The 17,757-nt window shown below is 41.0% G+C and overlaps 2 protein-coding genes across 13 annotated transcripts in view; one reads left to right on the plus strand and one right to left on the minus strand.

Moving 5' to 3' along the window:
• Positions 1 to 5,892, minus strand: part of ZRANB3 (zinc finger RANBP2-type containing 3) — a 62,359-nt gene extending 56,467 nt beyond the window's left edge. The window contains exon 1 of the mRNA XM_054177079.1: positions 5,847 to 5,892. The gene's annotated coding sequence lies outside the window, so the exon portion shown is untranslated. The remainder of the gene's footprint in view (positions 1 to 5,846) is intronic.
• A 761-nt stretch (positions 5,893 to 6,653) lies between these two features.
• The window catches only part of R3HDM1 (R3H domain containing 1), an 83,271-nt gene continuing 72,167 nt past the window's right edge, over positions 6,654 to 17,757 (plus strand). For 11 of the 12 annotated variants that reach the window (XM_054177089.1, XM_054177150.1, XM_054177131.1 and 8 more), the window contains exon 1: positions 9,229 to 9,244. The gene's annotated coding sequence lies outside the window, so the exon portion shown is untranslated. Of the gene's footprint in view, positions 6,767 to 9,228; positions 9,245 to 17,757 lie in introns of those variants that run through there. The other variant, XM_054177096.1, reaches the window with a different exon arrangement.

Below are 17,757 nucleotides of genomic sequence, written 5' to 3' on the forward strand. Positions count from 1 at the left end.
GTTTCCACTGGGAGTTTTCCGAGGCCGGGGGAAGCTCCTGGCCCCTGAGAGCCCCTCTCCATGGTGCTTAGCCCCGTGGCGGCGCAGAGAGCCCCTGGCCATGGTGCTGCAGGGTACAGAGCAGAGATGCAGGGTGGGATCCGATGATCCCCTCCTGTACACCAGGGTCCCGTCTTGTTGGACAAGTATACAGGCTTGAAATCAGGGAGATCCAAAGAAAAAGGGAGAGAAAGTTGAAAAGAAGAGTTATCACAAATTTGCCACTTGCAGAAAAACAACCTGGCACTGTCAGCACTGCTGACAAAACTGTCTGTAAGTGGACAAAAATTCCTTCAACACAAATGAAAAAGAGAACCCCACCTTCACTAGAAAAGAAAAAAAAAAAAGGTTCTGATTGTTCTAGAAATCCACTACACTGATGTATAACCCTACAAAAATGAGGATTTGAGCATCCTGTCCCTGGCATCACCAGTCAGACAAATGCCATTCAGACAGACAGAAAACGAGTAAGTACTTTTTTTGTTTAGATAGGCACAGCTATCAAGATACACATCACAGACACTCCAAGAACTGGAAAGAAAGACAAGCCTACAGTCAAGTTCCACGAGTTTGCCTTTGTGAAAGTATGGAAGAGGATAACAACGGACCACTTCTGTGCATACCTTCTGGGGCATCTCTTAACAGCTCTACAAGGAAGTGCTGTGTAGCCACATCCATTTTATGTACCATTTGGCAGGACAGTGAGGGGAACAAAGTGAATTTAAAATATTGAGCAACACTCAAAGTTGAGGCACAAGGATTGCATTTACCACTGCTATGAATTTTGTTCTCTTTGTAGTAAATTACGTAGCTCCTAAAGAATCTATTTTTAGAAGCATATTCTTGAAGAGTTCTCCTTTATGTTGCATCCAAAGCCCTAGAAATATTATTGCACATGTATGAAAACAACAGTCCTAACTGGAACCATAGATGCGTGTGCGCTTCTCAATAAACATGGCTTCAACTCTGATCTCAAAACCATGAAGTTCACCTGATGTTACTCACTGGATAGGTGCAAACGATTCACACAGCAATAAGAATTTGATGGCTGGGAGAGAGCCTGCTGCTGTGCTTCCAATAGCATGACCAAGGTACAGAAAACCCAGTTTACAAGCAAGTCTGGCACTACTGCCAGAAAGACAGGATCATTTCTCCTTAGATTCAAATCAGGTCATGCATTTGAGGTGCTAACCTAAAAAGAGACAAGCCCAGTGCCACTAAACCTCCTCCTGATAAAAGACTTCCAACTAAAGACTCTCTAGAACATAACCTGTCAAAAGATAAAGAGGGATACCTTCTGAGTGCCAATGAAATAGACAGTTAAAGAGAAAGGAAATCTTGAAAACTTTTTTGCAAACCAGAAATTCTGTGTCATCTAAATGTGATTCCAGTATTGACTATGGCTTCTTCTCCTCTCCCTGATCTTTTTCAAATGGATTTTTTCTCGTATCTTTAATGATACAATTTCTTGTATTTGGGCCTCTAGAACATTCAACAGAAGGAGGAAAGCCTCTGGCTTGCCCTGTATACCAAAGAGATGCATTTCACCAAAAAGTCATAAATCTCTGTTAAATTACCTGCTACATCTTTCAGCTGAGCAAACAGGAAGGTTTCGGCTCTGACTATTGGGAATACAATCATAATCACTTTCACAGTTCTATCACAATATTTTCACAGAGTTTTTGTTGGGTTTTTTTGTTGTTTTGGTTTTTTTTATATATATATCTGATTAAAGTACTTCAGCACTGTTGGTAAAAAAACAGGAACACTAAACATTTCTGTAGAGCCAGCCTTAAGAAAATATGCTGCAGGATTGGTGAACCCAACAAACCTATTCAACACTCAGTTGTGATTCACCCAGAAAGAAAATTTCTGACTCATTTTCTGTGATGATTTTCTATTCTATAAAAACTGAGAAAATTACATCCTTCTGATCAGCTCGCTACATAACTTGTTGTGAGTGACATTATGAGAATGAAATGTTAACATAATTAACTTTCTGTTGAATTAGATTATTATAAGATTCTTTCACAGAAACATTGAATAAAACCCAGGCAGTTTCAGAAGCATAAATTTGAATTAGGAGGCACATATGATTCATCAGTACACAGCAATAGTATCATAAAAATGTTTCTGCATCAGTCACTAATAAGGTTATCACTGACATTGCAGATCCCTTTTGAAAAAACACCAACAGCAACACAGAAAACACTAACTACCAGATATGTACCAGGGGGTTGGGGTTTTGTGTTTGTGGGGGTTTTTAATAGTTTTGGTTTGGTTTGCATGTTTGTGGGGTTTTTTCACTCTGAATAAAGAAATGAATAGCAATTATAGAATAGGTGAATATTTAATTAAAGTCCACATGTAGTGAACAATGACATACAAAAACACATGCAGACCAGAAGACAAGACAGCAATATGTACATTACTAAACTTTTCACACATTGCTCCTTGGAAAGGCAAAGCAGTGTGCATTATCATAGCACCCCAACATTCTCCTCATTACCAACTTTATGCTTCAGTCCTTTGCATTTACCTTATCCACACTGTGACTTCAGCTTGAGCTACAAACTTTCAAAGATGGACTTTGCCATCTGCTGTGCATATAGAACCAACCACTCTCACAGATGATTACTGTGGAGCTCATGCTAAGTAAAAACAACCCACCTCTGGTAAGTATCTGATGCTTGAGATATGATTACCTGAGAACATGCACTTTGCAATGAAGGTTTAAGAACTTACATACTTCAAGAAATAAAATGGACATTTAAAAAAAGTAACCCTTGCATGGTTCTTCTCCCCAGCCCCTTAAAGTTTGCTTCAGTTACTGTGAACATGCACTTAAAATCATACCCTAAAGATTCAAAGATCTGTCACAACTTCTGACTAAACATCAGTGATAACAACCCATACTCAGTCTATATTTATACCTGTAAAACTATTTTATGATATCTAAAGTTACAGAAGGCACTATGAAAGGTATATTTACCCGTGAAAGATTATGGTTGGGTAGAAAATGAGAACAGTGATGAAACAAGACACAGAAAGAAATCAATTCCACCAAATTGTCTTTTATTTGATCTAGTAAAATAATAATTATACTAAGAATTGACACCTTGTGTATGATGACTTGCATAGTGGTGGTCATTTATACTTTGTTTTGAGACAGATCAATTATGTACACCATACATAACCATGAGCTGTTAATACTCATCCCATTGACCTTCCCACCACTCTAGATCATAAGCTCTAGAACTGCAGTTTTCCCAGGCAAAACAGACTTTAAATGTTTGGTGCAGAGACCTAACTTTTGACTCAGAGAGTTCACTCAGCTACAGAAGTTTTATGAGTGAAAAAAATAAAAATAAAAGCTGTACTGTATTTTCTGAAGTCTTTTAAAGGAAATCAAGGAATTACTAAATTCAGTAACTTTTCATCCAGAATTGCTTTAGTAGCTCAGGACTAGCTAGTGGTAAATGATCTTAACTTGGATCCCCATTCCTGCTTGGAATACAGAAGACTCATGGAACTACCACACAATTCATTTATTTATAGGGCATAAAAATCAGTAAAAAAATTACTGCATGCAGAACCTGTGAACACCAGGATAAATCCATCTATTCAGTGGGAGTCAGCACGTCTTTTGTGAAGGCTTATCAAGTCTGAAGTTTTTTTGAAGGGGATCTACAATAACATACCTATAAACTGGATGATGTAGTCCAGATTCTATTTTTCAGAACTTATTAAAAGAGAGTATTATAAACATACTTGTACAGTAATTACAACTTCCAGAAAAATTTCTGATAGTCCCTCAAAGTTTTAAATAAACTGAGCTGTCATGTGGTAACATAAGCCCACTATTTATTTTTACAGGTCACTAAGTATAGCTTTTTAATCAGCTTAGTAACAGATGCTGAGGGGAGACTTCATTGCTCTCTACAACTACCTGAAAGGAGGATGTATTGAGTTGGGGGTAGGTCTCTTCTCCATAGTATCTAGTGATAGAATAAGAGGAAGTGGCCTGGTATTGTGCCAGGGGAGGTTCAGAATGGATATTAGGAAACATTTCTTCTTGGAAAAAGTGGTCAGGCATTGGAATAGGTTGCCCAGGGAGCTGGTGGTCACTGTCCTTGGAGGTGTTCAAGAAACATGTGGACATGGCACTTCAGGAAATGGTTTAATGGCCATGGTGGTGTTAGGTTGATAGTGTGACTTGATTACCTTAGAGGTCTTTTCCAACCAAAACAATTCTATGATTCTGTGCCTAAAACAAAAGACTATTTCCATAAAGCGTTTGTTTCATAAAGTTCCTTTTGGTAGCCTTAACTGCTCCAAGGCTCTAAGAAAATAATGGGAGCATGGCTGATGGATTCATCAACCATTTTTCCATCAGTGGATTAGTCAGGAATTGAAAAACTACCCAGGTCATGAGAATGCAGCACTCTAAAAAGTGCAAAAAGAAAAACCCAATCAGACATCACAGAGCTCTGTGGCACACAACAGTTTTTCCAAAGGCCAGCATACATAGAACAGACATCTTAATACTTGCCTAGGGGCAAATTATTTTTTCCCCTTTTTCACTTGCAAAATTCCTTGTGCTCAGCAGCATCCTGCAATAGCAGAAGTAGCTGAGCACACACTATGATAACCTAGCAGCAGCCAGAGTAAACAGAACAAGTGAGACCTTCTGTCCCAAATGTGGGCTAAGAAAGAACAGCAGTCATAGAATATTTTAGGTTGGAAAAGACCATTAACATCGTTGAGTTCAAACATTATCTAACTCTACCAAGGCTGACCCTCAGCACCACATCTCTGTGTCTTTTAAACACCTGCAGGGATGGTGACTCAATCACCTCCCTGGGAAGCCTGTTACAATGTTTGATAACCCTTTCAGAGGAAAAATTTCCTCTAGTATCCAATTTAAACCTGCCTTGGTGCAACTTGAGGGTGACTTCATTAATGTTTATAAATATGGGAAGGGCAAGTGTCAGGAGGACAGTCAGGCTCTTTTCAACGATGTCCAGTGACAGGACAAAGGGCAACTGGCGAAAGCTGGAGCATGGGAGGTTCCATGTGAACATAAGGAAAAACTTTTTCACAGTGAGTGTGACAGAGCACTCTAGCAGTCTGCCTAGAGAGGTTGCGAACTCCCTTCCCACAGTCTCCTGCTCTGCAAACATTCAAAACCTACCTGGATGCGTTCCTGTGTGACCTGCTCTAAGTAATCCTGCTCCAGCAAGAGTGTTGAACTGAATGATCTTTCGAGGTCCCTTCCAACCCTTAACATGTTGTGATTTCAAGTCCTATCACGTTACCAGGGAGAAGAGCCTGATCTCCACCTCTTTTCAGGTACTTGCAGAGAGCAGTAAGGTCTTCCCACAGTCCCCTTTTCTTTAAATTAAACAACCCCAGCTCCCTCAGCCGCTCCTCATAAGGACTGTTCTTCAGACCCCTCATCACCTTCTTTGCCGTGCTCTGAACCGGAAAGCTCGTCCCGTCGCGAAAGCACCCCACCTAGGGCATTCTCAACGCTGCTCACTGCGCAGCCCCTCTGGGCGTTATATTCTAGTGCTTCGCAGGGACAGGCCGCGCTCTCATCCGGCCTTCTCCCATGAAGCTGAGCCCAGGCAGCCTCTCGCAACTAAGCCCCCACCCCCCGCCTCCTGCCAGGCCTCTGCGCGTTGCATCGCGCCACAACGCAACGGCAGGGAACAGCCTGGACACCGACCCCTCCCGCTCCCTGCTACGCGGAGGAGCCGCTCACAGGCGAGCGCCGTAGGGCCCAGCCTCGCCGCGCCACTCACAGCTCCGGCCACCGCCAGTCTGCGCCTTCGCGGGCTCCGGGCTCAAACCGCCGCCGCCAGGAAATGACGCGAGCGCGCGCGCACGCACCCGCGCGCTTCCCGCGGCTGCCCGCCTCGCGCGTGGAGCTTCCGGCCCTAGGAACTGTGGTTGTTTTGTTTGTTTGTTTTGGGGATTTGTTTTATTGTTTTTTTCCCCCGATGTTTTCTGTTCCTGCCCCACTTCCCCGGGAGCGAGTCAAACAGCATGTTCCTGCTCAGCGGTGCCTCGCACCAGCCCCTGCTCCTCTTAGAGAATGTGGAGAGAGAGAGAGAGAGAGAAGGCGCCCTGAGGGGAAAGGAAAACGGCACAGTTACCTCAGGAGAGAGGCCGCTGCGAGATGAGTGGGATGGCTGGGAGGGGAGGGCGCCAGACACAGAATGACGTTGAGGGCCAGGCTAAGCCAGGGGCCCACACGACAGGGCACCCCAGGCAGCACTGCCGATTCTAGAGATTGGTAGGAACAGCCCGTCTGTGCGCTGCCAGTGGCCGTCGACTGCCCACAATGGGCGGGCGTTGCAGTGCCGGTCCTCACGACAAAGTGGGATTCCTATTGGCGAGCAGGACCGCCTGTCACCACAGTAGCGCCTCCGATTGGTCGCTATCTTCCGGGCGGGCTTGCGCTCGCGTAAGCACTGAGAGGCACCACTCACGGGCAGCTCCGGGGGAGGGTGCCACGATGCTAATTGGTTTGCGGAGCTGTTACTCATTAGCGCTCTGCGCGGTTATTGGCTGTGGTGGCGCGCCCGGGTGGGCCTTTCTCCCCGCCGCGGCAGCAGGAGGAACCCAGGCGGCTGTCGGGGCTGGCGATGGGGTTAAGCGCTCCTCGTGCGTGAGCCCGCTGCCGCCGCGCCAGCCGCAGCCCGCCGGCCGCGCTGCCGCGGTAAGCAGCCCACCGCCTCTAGGAAAGGCGCCCCCGCATGTGGTGGGGGTGGCGGGCCCACGCACTCCGCTTAGGAGAGCGGGAGGAGGATGGGAGCGGGGCGGGCGATCGGCCGCGCCCGCAGTGCGGAGATCTGGGGGCAGCGACTGAGGGAGGGCGCCGCGCGCGGGGGGAGGGGCGCGCGCCACCGCCGTTAGGGCCGGCTGGGACCGCGACACCTGCATGCTGTGGGAACGGGGCGGGACGGGACGGGACCGGATAGGGGGGTCCCCGGTGCGGGAGGGAAGGGCTGGCTCCGTTTCCCTTCCCTAATATAGACAGGGCTGCCCGCCGCCGGCGGAGTGGAGTGGGGTACGGGTACGGCGTCCCGGAGCTATGCTTCCGCGGCACTTCGCCGTGGGGCCGCCGGTCGGCCTCGGGGCTGCGCCCTCGGCCTGCCGCAGCCTGCGCCGCCCCGGCCTGGGGTCTGTTCCGGCCGCGCTGTCGCGGTTACTTGTTGGAGGATGTTGATCCCTGGGCGAGAGCTTTCTCTGAGAGCCGGGGGTAGGGAGTCGACTAATGGCTCCAGGCCTTTTCGACGGTGGCTTCTAGGGGTGCCAAGTGTTACAGGGGTGGGTTTTTAGGGTTTAGCTTTTCGGATTAGCAGTGGTCGTTTGCGAGCGTGTCGGCTTTTGTGGGTTCCTGTTTAGACGTCCCCTTGGGTTGTCTGGGAGAAAACATTATTTTTGTTCTGCCTATGATAGTGCTGGAAAAGGTCATTAATCTTACGCTTCTTTTTTTCTTCTGTCGCATGTTGGATAAATCTGCATGTGGATATATCTAGCATACTGTAGTCCAAAGTGTAAGCAGAATCGAGAGCAAACTGTGTCACAGCCTGGTTTTATTGTCTCTTAGTAACATTTTTAAACGGATGTTCAGCACTGAAGAAAGGTTTCACTTTGAGTGACATAGAATGAGAGAAGCGAGGCATGCCTAATTTTTTCATTGAGTCTAAGAAGAATTCCAATTGTTCATATTTGCACAACTACTATTTTTCATAATTAAGCCTGTGATACAAGATTTATAGTGGTGGATTTGTGTGATCTCCCTGTTAGGAAGGTGGTGCAAAAAACATAAATGATCAATGAATACTTTGTTTAGGGAGCATTGTCAAATAATAGCTTCAAAAGCCTGTGGTGTTTCAGAGTGGTTCTTAAATGGTTTTAATTTTTAATATATGTAGCCTTTTTTCATTAGCCTGACATTAAAGAGGATCTTGTGTGCTTAATGCATACAATGTTTGAGATGTTTTTCTTTTACGAAGTGCCTGATACAAGCCTTTTTGCATTGAGGCATTTTCAACCACGTTTCTTTCTGATGCCTTGTCTTTTATAAGGAGTATCGTGTTTGAGACTTTCATTTTGGTTGAACACTAAGCAGAAGACATGATCACTGTAATCTTACAGTGAAATGTTTCTTGTGTGTGTTATATTAGAACTGTATCTTCATTGCTGAAGTGAAAGCAACAAAAAACTAATTTCTGACATTGTTTTATAAAGATTTTGTTCAAGCAATTTGCTATTCAGGAAAAAAGAAATGACAAAGGAAACGTGTTTTCTTTGACAGTCTTCCATTTGTTACAAATTATAATACCAGCATGCAGATAAAATTAAGCATTTGTTTTACAGTAAATAATGTCAAGGGCTTGTATATTTTGTGGCAAATGTGTAATTTATGGTTTTTACTCGTAAAAAAAAAAAAAAAAGCTTCAGTAGTAATGATAATATAAAGATTCAATGTAAAAAAGTTCAAAAACATAGTCTAGTAAACTGTATTGCCCAGTATTGCTGGGTCACTTTTCATTTTACAGAGCTGCAAACTGCTGTCAGGGTAACTGCTACTTTGCTTAGGAATAAAAATGAGTTTGACTAAATACCAGTAATTTTAAGGAGTGCATAGTGTGCTGGGTTTCCAGAAAGTTGTTTTCTGGAAACCAAACACTGAAGATTCATGAAAAGTGAATCACCTGAATTTATGGCAGTGGTCCTCTGATTATGTTTTTATTTTTGTGCATGTATATGGAGAATTAAAGAAAGAAAATCAGAGGAGACAAATGCTACTACTTCCCTCATTCTTTGCTTAAGCATAATTCTTGTAACTTGTATTAAGGTGTTGGTTTTCATTCCTTCTCATGGCTCAATAGACTTGCTTTATATCATAGTATTAGTTAATTTATACTACTTGCTTAAAATCTGCTTGTGAAAATGGTGCTGGATGGTCTCGGTGTAGTGCTTTAGGAATAGGTCTGTGTATGAAACACAAATACTGTGAGTTTGTGTTTTCAGCTGAAAGATCTGTGAGTTCGTGCCAGTAGCCTAGCTTTACTTAAGTTCATATCTCTTTATATCACTATTTTCACACATTTATTTCTCCCCAGAGAAGACTGAGAAACGCAGTGTCCTGTCTTTTGAAATTCAGTCATACATTTGAAGTTTCAAGGTACTGTATTCTAGGCTTTTAAAAATAGCTACTGTTGTATTTTTTTGACTCTGGGAAAAATGGAACTTCTGACAGCATGTTCATGAAGAGTGGGTGGTTGTCAGGTAATGTTAATGGAACAATCAAAACTTGGAATTGGCTGCAATGCAGCATACGTTCCATTTTTGCAATCTTTTAATAGATATTGACACCATTGTTCAGCTTTGGTGATCTAGACAGCTCTCTGCTGTAACTTTTACTGCTTGTATGCAAATAATATCTTTGGATAACCTGATTAGTGATAGGCAATAAATTTACTGTTAAGGTTTACAGATTCTGAAATTTTCCACCATGCTCTAAAAACTCTTATTTGGTAGCTGTGACAAGAGTTAAGCAATAACCAGTAAATACAAAATACTGTAATTCATGGGTGTGACATCTAAGGAGCTTTCATAGATCTGGTGGCCTATTCTGCAACTCTGGCACCACTAGTCTGAAGGGACTCCAGGAGTGCTGGGGTTTGGGAGTCCATTTAAGCTTCTTGTGGCAGTTTTCGTATTCACCTTCCACCTGGTAATGGCTGGATAGGAATGACCATGGGGCTCTTGTTAAACCTTGCATTTCATATTGAGCCTTTTAATAATGGAAAGATGAGTTGTTTGGCAAGGCAAGACCTGAATAATAGTGTTAATGCCTTAATATGGTACTTACTCTGGATGATAAGTAGTATCTACGCAAGCCTAGTAAAAACAGGTTTTATGTTTCTTTGTTGGCATTTCATTGAGGAGCTCTATCTTAATGTAAGGAGACTTTTGAAAGGGATATTGAAGAGCCCTATTTCTTGGAGATTATAAATCAGCAACCAATTATGATTAAATATTGTTATGAAAATTGTCCTTTCAGCCTGCCTATAATCTTATTTTCATTTCATAACTTATTAAAGAAGTGCTGTAAAGGAAATAATATCTGAAAACAGATTTATGGAAGCTCAGCAGTCTTAATTACAGAACAGCCTCCACTGCTGCTCTTATGCATAAGTTTGTCATATGCAATTTAATGTATATATTGTGAGAATCCAGTCAGTGTGTCATTTTGTGATACAAACTCTTCTCCAATGCAAAGAATTACATTTCTAAGAATATTATATTTGTTTATTGTATGTTTATATCCAGGCTATTGAAGCAAACTGTGGATTTGAAGAGCACAGCTGTGGGATGCTTAGCCAAGGGTTTCTTTTCTATTCTTTATCTTTGATCTCTAGTAGGGAATGAAGCTTTTTTTATATACAGCTGTTGATTTCTGCATAAACATTTATATACTAACTCTAGACCCATTTTTGTTCATGTACTGCTAAGTTTTTATGCTCTTTTATCTCTTTCATCATTCTTATTATTTAGTCTGCAACTCAAAAACTTGTGTATAAATTGGAATTTTGTACTTTATTTAACGCTCTTAACTCTCTCCTCTCCCTCTCCCCTGGTTTATTTGTTAGCAAATTCATACTGCCATTTATGAAAGGTCTTTGTCCAATTGTGAGCATAGAATGGTTTGAAGGCTGAAGCTTGTCAGGGCAAACATCCAAAGTATCATTAAAGCTATAGCTAACTAGAATAGCATAGTTGCTCCTTCATTTTGAAAGCATGGGTTTGGGTAACTTGTGTTACCAGGTCCAAAAATAACTTTTAAAAGGCATAAGTGTCAAAGGTGTCAGTATTGGATTTGTTTCAGCTGAGCATTCCTAGTGAAGATCTGGTGCCGAGTTTTGTATTTATCTAAATACTGTCTTTAAGATCAGCCAGCAGCTGACCACACTTGAAGTAAGTTTGCAGGTGAATGAGGTATGACACCTTTTTGTTAGTGTCCAACTAAACCATTGTACATTACAGGGAAGAAGGGGTGACAGGTTGGACTTGATGATCTTTGAGGTCTTTTCCAACCTTATTGATTTTATGATTCTAAACAGATGTGCTCCTTGCAAATATCTGCCAATGTGCCTCATATTGACATCCTTAGCTTTTTATTCATGCCCTGTCTCGCCCCCTCTGATGAGGTGGGGGGGGTAAATATGCTGTTACGGTGAGGAGTTTCTGTACATTCCGCTTCCAGTTCCGTGAAATGTAGGTCTCTGAAATTGAAACATGTATAGGGAGGCATACAGGAGCAGTTTAACTGGCAGATGGAGGAAATGGTGATTGGAAGTGAGATCAGTGGCTTCTTTAGCACAGCTGAATCTAGAAAAGGCTTTTGGTGTGCAGCTGGTGAGTGAGGTTTGAACTAACTCAAGTGCTTCTGCCAATGGCAGATTGAGGACTGTTCTCACAGTCCTTCTGGATGTCAGAATTTTGGGCATAAAAACCTCCTTCTGGTGGTGAGTAGCTTGGAGCAGTTGCATCATTGACCGGCATGCTAGATCCAGAAGAAGATTTCCATCTGTGTTCATAGTCTAAGTGAGCTCAGAAAAATTAGTAATGATACAGTAGGAGTTTTGAAAGGGATAGGAAAATTGTCGACCTTTCTAGCTTAGGTTTTGTGTCTAAATGACACTAGCATAATTAGTAAATCAGCTTGTGGGGAATTCTTGTCTGTTTCCACAGTGTGATTTGGAGCATTTCAAGGGAAGGGAAAGTAAAAAACCTGTTTCCTTTAAAGCATTGTAAATCCCTCTTACCTTTCTGGATGAAGAGCTACATTACAGATTCAGTGTGCTCTGTAGGTGTTTAAAGAGTAAAACTTGCTTCCAGAATTGGATTCCTTTTCTCCCTTTCTATTATTGAGTTCATTCAATAACTTAAAGCAAGAATTGAACCTTTGCCAATTTTTGTCTTTCCTCAAAAGCATCTTGATAGTTAGCATAGCTACATAGAGTTATCAGCATCTTGACTTAAAAAATAGTTCGACTTGTCTTTTTGAGCTTATATGTGGGAACCCTGACTATTCCTGAACAAGAACTTTTGCCTGATGGCTTTCCAAGGGAAACTGACTGGTTTTCTTGCATTAATAACTGTTGTATATACTTCAGTGGAAGGAGCTGTGGTAAAATGAATCTGCTGATAGTAGTTCTACTGCTAGAACTGACAATAACAAGTCTGTACAATGAAGATTACCAATGGTTAGTCTCCTAGTTTAGATGTTGTGATTTCTTTTTTTGTTTCAAGCACATCAAAGTGATCTCTTATGCATTTTCATTGCAAATAATCTTTAAAAAGGATTCTAGGTGTGTTTTCTTGCACACTACATTATTGTTATGGAAATACAAATTGCTCTTTAAAGGGTTTAAATTTGTACTACAAGCTGGTACCAGTATTGTTCTGAGCTGTCATCCTTGTGGGGTGGACTGGGAGGACAAAGAGGAATGCAAAGCCATTAAATGACTTTGTAGAGGCTGCCATAGGAATACTAATGTCTTCTGGTTAGCCCTGTGGTCTATCAAATGGATATAGATCTTTCACACAGAATATTGTGTTATTTTATAAAAATGCTATTAATTTATTCTTAATGTTTTGCATGGCAATGCTGCAGAGATTCTGTGTCCCTGTTGTCAGATAATGGCTTCTAGAGAGAAACACCTGTATTAATTTGGGCATTCTTGTTACGAGGGGAAGCAGCTGAGTCCAGGCTGAGCTTAGCTAGTAATGTTTTAAATACAGAAGAGTCTTCATCCAGTCATTATAATAAGTAATAGCATATTTTGATTAAGATTTCTGAGCTCTGAATGGTATCTTTATTAATGGTACCTAAATTCTTAAAGCAGTAATGGAAACAGAATTAATGATGTTATTGGGTTAACGCAGTTATTGCACTATATGGTATTCCAACACTTGCCTGTTCATCATTAGGTTCATCAACATCCCATTAGTTGTTACTTAATCATGCCTTTATCAACACTGTAAAGTTTGATTTGAAGAGCACAAAGAAAAGTTGTCATCATTAAGACTTCCATATCAAAATACTGGTGAAGGTTGTCTCAGCTCAGAATGCAGTTAGCTTTTATCTGGTCTTTGCTGATAAAATATTGGGCAGTGCTAAAACTGGATTTCTGTGCCTGTCTTCCTTGGTCCATAGCAGTGTGAAGGCTTAAAATTACAAAGTTCCATAAAGATCAAGAAATGTGAATGTGTAGGTATTCTCTCAGTATCTCTGTTTCTTGTCCTGTCCAATATGCAGTGAAATATAGGCTGATTTTGTTAAGCAGGGGAATAGTCTAGCCCATTTGTAACATATGGAATAATTGGGGATGAAAGATCTTGAAGGGAGTTTTCATCTCTGATCAGACAATGTGTGAAATCAGGTATGCTTTAGATCAGTGGTGACAAGTCTAAGACCTGTTACTTGACTGAGATGAGAGGGATCTGATGAGGTTCTTAGTTGTCCAGCTAAATATCTTGTCTTGCCGTGCTGCTCCAGAAAGGCAGCAGTCTCCTGTAAATCTGTGTCATAGCTGCCCACACTAAATGTCTGTATCTGGGTGAGCTGACTAGCTCTTGATATGACAAGTAAGAAAGTCCTCATGCATGAAGCTAACAGGCATTCAGCTTTAGTGCTGCTCATAACTTATTAACTTGGGAACTCTTTTATCTTTGCAGTATCAGTAGTCTTCTGTAGCCATATTTTATTCCTATCTGTATATACTGCAGTTACATGCTTATAAGTGACAGTGATTCTAAAACTTAAACTGATTGAATTCAGAATGCCCATGAACTATATATAGGTTGTATGTAGGCATGGTTACTATATAAGCAAGATGGATTCTCTCACATGTTTGATGTTATAAGATGGACTTCCATAGATAATGTTGGAGGACATAAAATTGATTTAAAATTATAATTTGAAATTTTTAAAAACAAAGTGCAAGTAAGTACTTTCTGATTTCACTTAATTTGAAGGAAAAATTCTTGCTGACCCTAAGAAAGCTTCTTACCAGGCTAGTTGAAAGTAAAGTTGGTTCCCACTAAATCTAGGTCATCGAGGTGCTCTGGTGTTAGATACCAATAATCATTAGCAAAATAATAAAATGTTTATGGAAAAGTATGCAATTTTAATGCACTGTGTACTGCATGAACATGCCTGCAGACTGAAAGGAGAGACTCTGTGGGTCATCTGTTCCAGTACTTTATTGCAGAAAAGAATCCTTTCATAAATGTGTCAAACTCTGCCTTCTTGATAATTAAATTATCAACTGTCTTCTTTACTGATGGATAACAGTTGTAAAACCTCATGTTCTGATGTTACCTGACCTCCAGTCTGGCTGACTGTGGCAAGCTTATAGACAATGTTTGCGGCAGCATTTTCCTCTAGCTTAACTAGCTTTTCATAGAATTGATAAGGTTGGTAAAGACCTCAGAGATCATCAAATCCAACCTATTACCCAACACCTCATAACTAACTAAACCATGGCTTCAAGTGCCACGTCCAATCCTTTTTTGAACACATCCAGGGATGGGGACTCCACCACCTCCCTGGGCAGCACATTCCAATGGCCAGTAACTCCTTCTGTAAAGAACTTTCTCCTCACCTTGAACCTAAACCTCCCCTGGTGCAACTTAAGACTGTGTCCTCTTGTTCTGGTGCTGGTTGCCTGGGAGAAGAGACCAACCCCCACTTGGCTACAACCTCCCTTCAGGGAGCTGTAGACAGCAATAAGGTCTCTCCTGAGCCTCCTCTTCTCCAGGCTAAACAACCCCAGCTCCCTCATCCTCTCCTCACAGGGCTGTGCTTGAGACCTCTCCCCAGCCTCTTTGCCCTTCTCTGGACATGTTCAAGTGTCTCAGTATCCTTAAATTGAGGGCCCCAGAACTGGACACAGGACTCAAGGTGTGGCCTAATTCAGTGCTGAGTACAGGGCAGAATGATTTCCCCGCTCCTGCTGGCCACATAATTCTTGATACAGGCCAGGATGCCATTGGCCTTTGTGGCCACCTGGGCACACTGGTGGCTCATGTTCAGCCTACTATTGACCAGTACCCCCAGGTCCCTTTCTGTCTGGCTGCTCTCCAGCCACTCTGACCCCAACCTGTTACCTACTACAGACACATGCACTACCTAATAAAGATCTGTCCTGTTCAGTCTGTTTTTTGACTAAGCTAAATGGTCTCATTCAGTCTTAAGCTACCTTGATTTTAGGATGATGTTTTCCATACAAGATTTTACTAGTGCAAATAACATGTTCTGTATATTTTTTTTAATATAAGCTGTCATTAGAACTTTATTGGAACTGTGTTTATGCTTCTGTAATTTTTCTGACAGTAACTTGAATGGTAAGTCCATCTTACTGTATTTACACTTTTCAGTGCTACATGACATTTTGAATTTGGTCACAGAATCAATACAGATCTTAGGACTGGTTATCTATATCTCTTCCATCTTGGTTCTATTGAGTGACTATTTGGTTAAAGAATTTCTGTCATTAGTAGAAGTCAGTACTGTAAGCAGTATCCTTAAGGGAGATCCTTTTGCCTCTGCTGGTGGTACTTCCCACATCCAAAGATGATGGTATGGTGTTTCCACTGCTAACCCCCTTGCCCATTTTCCCCTTACTTCTTTATGCATTTATCCCCTCTTCTCATCTATTCCTTGTTATTATACCTTGTGTTTGTAAGCCTTCTAATTACTAAAATAATTTTTATTAATATCCATTGTTTCTATCAATTTCCTGTATAATACTATATGTAATTCGAATAGATTACGCCGGCTTCATGTATTTTTCCTGAGAAATGTTGTTATATTAAATAGAGCTGTTTGACACATTCTGTTACACATTTTTCTGTCAAATCATCTTCCATTGACTTTAGTGCCTTTGATTCATTCTTTCCTTTAAAAATTGTTTAAAAGCCAGGCATACAGTTATTTTTTTCCCTCTTATGTTTAGTTCAGTGCTTGTCATTCTAACATCAAATGAAGCCATACTGTATTTTGTGCTGTTGCAAAAAAATTCTCTGCTTTAGGACTTCTCTAATTATCTGTAGTTAGTGTATGTGCTGTCTTCAGCATTTACATTGTGAATCTTTGAATGTACTCTTTCAAATTAAATTATAGATGTGCCATGGTGGTTTTATTGTGTTCTCGTTCTATTTATATGGATAATGAACTTTTTGTTAGCAAGTTCTGACTCAGACTAGTGACTTGTGCTTCTGACTTCCAAGTCTTATATTTTGGTTGGTCAGGCTGTTTGGGCGAAGTTGTTTGTTCTTTTGTTGGGAGTTTGTTTGTTTGTTTGGCTTGCTTCCTCTGCATTTATTCATCCAGCTGAATTTGCAGTTATTCATTTAAAGAGTTGTCCTTCCTTCTCAGCCCCTTCTCCTTCTGCCTTGGGGAATCTATAGTAAGGGCAAGTTCCATAAAGTGTTTTAGAGATTTCTTAAGTAGTTGTTAAATACTAAATAAAATTCATCAGTATATTTTAATATATATTATTTTAATTATACATTGTATGTCTGTATAAAGAAATGGTACATGAAGGACAGACAGATTATCCTAAGTTCCTGGATTGTTGTATCCTGAGGCTATATCAAAGTCTCTGTCCTGGATTGCTGATGAAATAAAACATGTTGTTCAGAGAACAAATGCGATTCTGTGAAATGCAGGATTCTAGTCATTATTAGTTATGAATAATACTTTGCTTGAATATTCTGACTATATAAATAAAATTCTTAAGTACTGATTTTTCAGTAATTTTTTAAAAAAATATTTTCTTCCAGTGGTAGAGCAGCATTAAAGTGTGCTGTCTCTTTAAACCGTCATCTTTTCTGCCACCCACCTTTGGTATCACAGAAAGTAACTAGTACTGACCCTCTAGTGTGGTCACACTTCCCCATGTCATGCAAGTCATAATGTGGGTTGTAAATGAAACCCAGAAACTTCTTAAACATGAAAAGTCTGATTTGCAGCAAGATTTTTTTTTTTTTAATGATTTTTATCCTCCCCCTATCCTGTGCTTTCAGATTTCAAATCCTTGGTGCCTACAAACTTGGCTGTATCTATGCTCAGCTAAAGAAAGGTGCATTTGGTATTTGCACTTCTGAGGTGGATTTTTCTTCTCTCAAAATTGCAGTGTCTTGGTTGTGCAGCTTTTGAGGTATTTTTGATGAAAACAGTGGTGCTTGTTTGTCCTCTCTGTCCATGCCTTTGAAAAGTTTTCAAGAAAACTAGTTTGGAAGCAAACACAAACAGATTCACTAAATTCTAATGGACTATATTAGTTTATCATCTAAACTTTAATGTGTAATAGCTACAGAGAACTTCCAGAGTATTAACTTAATGGTGTCAGTATTTGCCATGCATTCATACTTTTGTTTAATAAATTAAAAAACCCTCATCATATTGTAAACCAAATTTTCATTGAGTTTAGCTCTCTTACCTCCTTCTTGTCTAAAGACAAATTGTGTGTGTGATCCTGGTAAGTTTCTTCAATGCATAGCATCTCGTTCTGGTGGCTCTACCATAGGAGAGAAGGACATGCTATCAAACAAAAAATTGGTCTTTAGTGTGAATGTTAGCATTGCTTTCTTGACTTGAACCCTCTACTACTTAAGACTACA

This window comes from Dryobates pubescens, chromosome 2 (genome assembly GCF_014839835.1).
Source record: "Dryobates pubescens isolate bDryPub1 chromosome 2, bDryPub1.pri, whole genome shotgun sequence".
NCBI lineage: Eukaryota > Metazoa > Chordata > Aves > Piciformes > Picidae > Dryobates > Dryobates pubescens.